Source organism: Mus pahari, chromosome 15 (assembly GCF_900095145.1).
Source record: "Mus pahari chromosome 15, PAHARI_EIJ_v1.1, whole genome shotgun sequence".
NCBI lineage: Eukaryota > Metazoa > Chordata > Mammalia > Rodentia > Muridae > Mus > Mus pahari.
Genome location: NC_034604.1, coordinates 1,296,204 through 1,303,707, shown reverse-complemented (window position 1 = coordinate 1,303,707; position 7,504 = coordinate 1,296,204).

Sequence of the window (7,504 nt, the reverse complement as noted above, 5' to 3'; positions counted from 1 at the left end):
AGTGGGAGTGGGTGTTTAGGGGAGGAGGGGTTGGGGGAGGGTATAGGGATCTTTCGGCATAGCATTTGAAATGTAAATAAAGAAAATATGTAATAAAAACTAAATAAATAAAATATGGAATAAAAAATGTTGACTTGAAGAGAGAGGAAGGAAGGCTTCATCCAGAGTTCTCTGAGCCACACCCAGCTCTACCCCTGTCCTGGGCTCTGATGCCAGCAAGTTGCTCAGCTCTGGCCCTTTTCTCTCACATGATCTGCCTCCTAAGAATAGTCCATTATAAACAGCGTGTGCTCCACGGGAGAGCCACACATACAAGGAACCCTCTAGCGATGCCATTCTGCAAGGTAAAAGGGACACAAGATTGATTTAATAACTGACTTCAGCCCAATGCACTGAAAACAGAATTTCCAGGTGCAGCATGATTTACCTCCCTTGGTCACATGAATTAGACCCATGCATGTCTGCACACTCAGCACTTTCCTAGCTGGGATGGCCAGATTACTCATCCCAGCCATCATCATCTTAGATATTGCAGACCCAGAGATCCAAACCTGGGACCTCACAGCCTGTTTGCCTCATCTAAGCAGAGACTGGAGAGATGGCTGAGTGAGTGATGTGCTTGCTGCTGCCCACGCTGTGTAAGTATGAAGACTGGCGTTCAAATCCCCAGGACATATTTAGAAGCTGAGCATGATAGTTTGTATCTGTAATCCTAGTTTCCTTGTGGTGAGATGGGAGACAGAGGCAGGGGGATTCCTGGGAGCGTGAGGGCTGGCTAGCCTCATGTACATCTGTAGTCCCTTTTGGTTGTTGAGAGAGCACTGTTGAACAGAGTAAACCACAGTGCCCTACAAGGCTGGCCTCCTGTGAAATCATAGCCAGTCCCCTGATGCTCACCTCTTAAGGGTCTACAGCACATCTCAATAGCTCTAGCTGGGAACCAGACTTTCTCCACATGGGTCTTTGGGGACACTACCCAAACTACAGCAAGTCTCTTGTCCTGTTTAGCAGGATGACTACGAACTATCACTGAGCACTTGCCGGGATACTGTGCTAAGCCCCTCCGTACACTGTCAATCCCTAGATACCCTTTCTATACATGTCTCCCAGCAAATGGCCGAAGTCCCACTCCCTAAAATCTCTATCTGGCTGTAAGACAAAGACACGCTTACAACAGAGGACACACTTCCCTGGTGTAGTGTGTCATCTGAACACAGGCAGGAGTCCCAGAACAGGCACCTTTGTTCTGTGTTAGACTCTTGTGGCCAAACTCCTGCCAGGGGTGGGATCTTTAGTGGAGCCTGGGAGCTTGGAAGACAAGCAGCTAGCTTGGCCACATGCTCATCTGACACGAGCACACACTGCCCTCTAGTGTTTAGATGCAGCCGGCCTCCTCATCTGTGATGGGTGCTGGAGGCAGAAGCCCTCCTCCAGCAAGGGTCTGCAGGGGGTCTCCACTGTCCACCTGAAGAACTCTCCACTTCCTGGTGTCTCTCTTTCAGGAAATAACCTGGCTTCCTTCCATGTGCTGCACAGGCCTGCTGTTCACCTTCAGAAATTCTGCTCTACAGACCAGATGTTTCCTCTGGAGGTGGTTTTGTGCACCATTTCTTGATACCTGTCATCTCTGAAGGCAGCTGTCCTGTTTACTTATTGTCAACTTGTCACAAGCTAGAGTTGTTAGAGAAGAGGGAACTTCAGTTGAGAAAATGCCTCACTAGATTGGTCTGTGGACAGACTTGTGGGCTATTCTGTTAAGGATTGATGTGAGAGGGCCTAGCTAGCTCATTGTGGGCAGTGCTACCCATGGCAGGTGGTCCTGGGCCACATAAGAAAGCTGAATGAGCAGGGCAGGCCATGAGGACTAAGCCAGCAAGCAACATTCTGCTATGGCCTCTGCTTCAGTTCCTGCCTCCAGGTTCCTACTTTGAGTTCCTGCCCTGATATCTCTCAATGGACTGCGAGCCAAGATATTGAGTCAATTAAAACCTTCCTTCATCAAGTTGCTTTTTGGTCGTGGTGTTTTATCAGAGCAAAGAAACCATAACCAAAGACACCAGGTATCCAATGGCTCTCTGTTAGTAACCTAAAGGGGTAAGAGTTCATCACCATCCTGGCAGGGACACAGGGAAGGCAGCAGGATCCAGCCATGGCTGTAAACACAACTCAAGTGACCATCAATAAGTTGAGAGCACAAACTCAAAATGGTGCAAATCTTTAAACTCTCAACACCGTCCCCAGTGGCATACCTCTTCCAGCAAGGCATCCCCAAATAGGACCACCAAGGAATAAGCATTTAAATGCAGGGTCTGCGAGGTATTTATCATTCAAGCCACATACTGTCTATATGGCTTGACAAATGGCTGCATTTTCAACTTGTATTCTACAAACTCAAATGCATGTCCTGGTCTCTGTAGACCAAGAATTTCTTAATGCTGGATATAGTGCTCTCAGGTTACTGTGCTACTTGAGAGGCTGAGTCAGGACTGCCCCATGGCTATATAACAAGACTTTTCCTCGAAGCGTGTGTGTGTGTGTGTGTGTGTGTGTGTGTATCTGTATGTCTGTGTACATGTGTGTCTGCATGCATGCTTGTATGTGTGCATATATGCTTATGTGTGTGTCTGTGTCTGCATGCATGCTTGTGTGTGTATGTCTGTGTACATGCATGCTTGTGTATGTATGCATGTGTGTGTGCATTCATGCTTGTGTGCTTGTATGTATGCACATTTGTGTCTGTGTGTCTGCATGTGTATGTGTCTGTGTGTCTGCATGTGTATCTGCGTGTGTGTGTGTGTGTGTGTTTGTGTTTCAGAAGCAATCCACTGGCTAGCAGCCCTCTCTCTCAAGTTGATGGCAACAGGAGAAACCCAGACCAGGCACAAAGTGGTCAAAGTGTTTGATAAGCCCCACTTGGCTATGCATCTTCCATTTCTTCATGCGACACTCTTTCAGTATGTGATACAGGACCCTCACAACAAGCAAGGGCTCTGTCATTTGAACTGTTGCTTGACCAAGAAATAAATGAAGCCACTGAGGTGTCTGTTGGAAGCATGAGAAGTAAATCATGATGGCCACTGTAAACGAAGCATTTGACAGAACTTACAGTATGTCCCGGCACACACAGGATGGAGCTGAGCAAGATATGAAATAGGTGCAATTCTGGTTGTCAAGAAATTCTCAGGGAAAAACATCTTTGCAGAAAAGTCACTTATAAGCTTTGGTGTGAACTGTGTAACCCACACTCATTCATCTAAGCTCACACATAAAAGGCCTCTCCCAAAGACAGAGGTCTAAGACCGAGCTAGGCTCTTGCTGTTCTTGCCTAGTTTAAGACAGAAAGGGTGAGACACCCAGGCAAGATGATGCAGCCATCAGCATGCATGTTCTTCAGGGCAACTAGGGAGGTGGGTGGCTCAGTGACAGAACACTTACTTAGCATAGGGCTCCCTGTCCTAGGGAAAGAGGTGGGAAGTAAAGGAAGAGAGCATGCGTGAGCACTATGGCCGTCCGTCTGTATTTCTTTTCTCAGCAGCAGTGAGAGCTTTCCTTTTCCTTTCTAAGTTTCTCAGGTTTAAGGTCAAACTTCATAAATATAACTTCTACTTCTGCAAAATTAGTGACCTCACAGAGCAGTTTAAAAGACAGTAGTAACTCCTCTGGTCTGCTGCCATGATGTAAAGTGTTCATCATTTAAAAGCACCACCATCATCTAGTATCTACACTGCCTGTGGGGCCTGGTGCAGGGAGGTCTGAGTGAAGCAGCATTCAGGATGCTGGCTAGTTATCCAAAGGTCTGTCCAGTGCTGAAGACCCCTGCCCAGTGTAAGCTGGGCGGTCCACGGAACTGCTTGAAGGTTTTTGTGACACAGCAGCTGGATTCCCTCAGCTTGAAGTTTTGAAGTGAGCAAGGTGAAAGCCAGCCTTTTTATTCCCCCTTATGGTCATGATTTGCCTTTAGAATTCATGCACCAATATTTTGTATCTTTCATGTCATTTGCAAAGTTTGGCCTTGTTCACTATTCACAATAACCAGGTCGTGGAACCAAACTAGGTATCCATCAGTGAAAACATGGATAAAAGAGGTGTATATACCACAGAGTATTTTTCGGCCATGAAGAATAAGCCCTGCTGTTTCCAGCAAGGTGAGTGGGATCTCACTATATATGAAGTAAGCCAGACTCAAAAACATATCTTTCACATGCATAAAAAAGGCTGGGTGTGGTATTCACACCTTTAATCCCAACACTCTGGAGGCAGAGGCAGTCAGAGCTCTGTGAGTTTGGGGTCAACCTGATCTAACTAGTAAGTTCCATGCCAGCCAAGTCTACACAGTGAGACTCTGCCTCCAAAACCAACCAACCAACCAAACAAACAAATCCCCAAAGATGCAAAGGCTGAGGGGTGGTTAGAGAAATGGAGAGAAAAACAAGAAAGGGAAGAAAAGCAAATAATGGGGGCTGGGCTTGCAATCACAGTGCAGGAGGCTGAGACAGGAAGATGACAAACAAGTTCAAAGCCAGCATGGGCTAAATTGCAAGATCTTTTTTTAGGGGGGTGGGGTATGGACCCTCTGACTTTCTAAAAACCCCGAAGATATTCTGATAACAAAGATTTGTATAGACTTAAGTGGCTTAATCAAAGTCATGTAAATTAATGCTAGGTTTTATTTCTAACTGCATCAAAAGAATACTATACTATAGTATACTATACTATACTGAAAAAAAGATCCTAAGCCACTGTTATAGGAAGTAGAACTGCAACCTCCTGATGACTCAGTGGTATTCAAAGGGAAAGGACTCCGGGCCTTCAGGAGATGGATGGGCTAATAGATGCGACCTCTGCTTTTCTCTCCAACTCTGGGTCTCTTTTCTGGTCAATCCACCTGACCCACACATGCCCAGTGGCCTGTTTGTGTCCCACAGTCCTTGTGATGTGCAGTGGCAGGTGCTCAGGGATGGCCCTTTCACCAGGGCTATTCCTTGCCTTCAGTGAAACACTACTGAGAGTGTTTGTCTCTTGAGTATGATTGGGTTTCAGGCACCCGTCTCACCAACTTTCCCCAGAGCATGCACAATGTTCCTCTGCCCTCCTGGCCAATCAGTGTCCAATTGCCCCAGAGAAACTATGACAAACCTGTTAGGTGCCTGGCAATACCTATGGCTACTGTCTTCATTAGTGACAGAACATTGTTTGTCCACAATGGTGCCCAGCTAAACAGATCTTTCCGGTCAAGGCCTGGACTTAGAAGTGTGGTGCTTCCTGGGAAACGTTTTTTAAGGGAATTGATTAATCTGGGAGGAGAATTAATTCTTCTCAACAGCTTTCTAGGAAGAATGGTGATAGGTGGTACGCTAATAACCTTTTTGGCCCCATGAAGTTCTTTTAGGAGAGAAGCTACTGTATGAGAATCCTGGACCAGAATCATTGAATCAACATGCCAGGCCTAGCTGCTTATTTCTAGGTTCCTTCAAAAGGTGAGAAAAATAAGCTCGCATCTTGTTTAAGCCATTGATGAGTGCAGCACTGGCATTGACAGCTGCACTCAATCCTCACAAACATGCACTGCTTGGCCTTTGTCCTTCCTAATTATCGGGGTCCTCCTTTTCTCTTTTTAGGGTGCTGGAAGCTAAGATGACCAGCATGAATGTGGTTATAGATGCAGGCTTAGGGCCTTGCTCTGTTGCCATCAGTGCACCCTTTCTGAGTCCACTTGGTGTCCCATTAGACTAGTCCACACATATAATATACACAGTAAGGAACTGATAGTTTCTTTGTCTTCTTCCCCTCCCCTTCACATTGTATGTTTGATTTTAAATACCCCAACCAAGTGCTAGGTAGATAAAGGCAGAGGATTGCTCTGCAGAAACTGAACCTGCTGTCTTAGGCTTGGACTGTTCCAGTAGGGCTGAACTGTGTAGAAATGTTAGCGGCCAAGACTAAAGGAAGAACAGGACATAGAAAGTGAAGAAAAGAAACAGCAAATGGAGTGTCTGGGCTCTCCCACTGAAACCAAACCAGGGGCTACTGGACCAACACTGTTCCTCAATGATAGCTGTCTTCAGAGCCCTACAGCATTAACAGCTGAACACCCAGAAAAGAGGCCACACATGGGGTCAAAGCAAGCCTCACTGAGCAAGTCCAAGGGGAGCATCTCTGCACCTAAAAGCATGTGAGGACCTCACACTTCACATCCAGGAGGGGCTCTCTATGGAGGCCACCGATTGCTGTGCTTTGGGCTTCAGCCAGACTTGTAAACACCCTCCATACCCTGTTCTATTTGAAGAGAAACCATGGGCAGAATCGGTCTCATGGGGGGCCTGGAAGAGTGACAGGACCTCCCTGGTTGAGGGAATAACAGCAGGGCTCCAGTCCTGGGGGGGAGGGTGGCCCAGTTTAGACCTGAAACTTCCTATGTCTTATTCTTGGCCCCTCTGACAGGCTAAGGATCCTATGAATTCTAGGCTTATCCAAAACGAGTCATCCAATCTCAGACCCGGAAAGAACCATCGGAAGTTCAATCCCCTTCTCCCATTTCTGGGTGGTGGCCAAGTTCAAGGCCTGCAAATTGTTCTCTGACTGCCACAGAGAGAGGTATAGGGTGGGATTTCCAGTCCCTGGGAGCTGTGTTTCATTTCGTGTTGCACTGGTGAAGGGACTTTTTATTTGTACCTTAATCTGTGAATTAAATTATCAACCAAGTGGGGAAAAGTCCTTACTTTGTGAACAGAAATTTTGGATGGCCTCCAAGACCTCAAACATTCAAGACACACACACACACACACACACACACAAGGCAGAGAGGGAAGCAGCCTGGAAATGTCAATGAGAGAGACAGAAGTTCTAGCTGGAAGGGAAGGATGTATTTCTATTTAAAATTGTTATTACATTTTCCTGCATGTGTGCATGTGTGTGCAGGCCAGAAGCCAAATTGTGTGAGTCAGTTCTCTTTTCATTATAAGGGTCCCAGGGACTGAACTCAGGTCATCAGGTTTGGGGGCAAGAATCTTTATCTCTAATCATCTCCCTGTTCCATTACATTCATTTGTATGGTGTGTGTGTGTGTGTGTGTGTGTGTGTGTGTGTGTGGTGTCCGTGTGGTGTCCCACAGCACATGTATGGGAGCCAGAGGACAATTTGCAGGAGTGAGTTCTTTCCTTCTACCATACTAGTCACAGAAATTGAAGTTAGGTCATCGGGCTCATTGGCAAGCACCTTTACCCACAGAGGCATCCCCCCACCTTTTTTAATTTTTATTTTTAAATTCAGGAACAGCAGCTTGGTTTATTGGTCTATGGAACATGGAGTCTCCATCCGCTTGCAGAACAGTCATTCTGGGCAGGCAGAACCCCTGAATAAAACAAACCAAACCAAACCAACCAACTAACCAACCAACCAACCAATCAACCAACCAACCAAAAAACACCACTGAGGACGCCTGCATGCTGTCCTAAAGGACCTTTCTCCATAACACCCAAACTTGGCTACATTTTCCATGCCACCC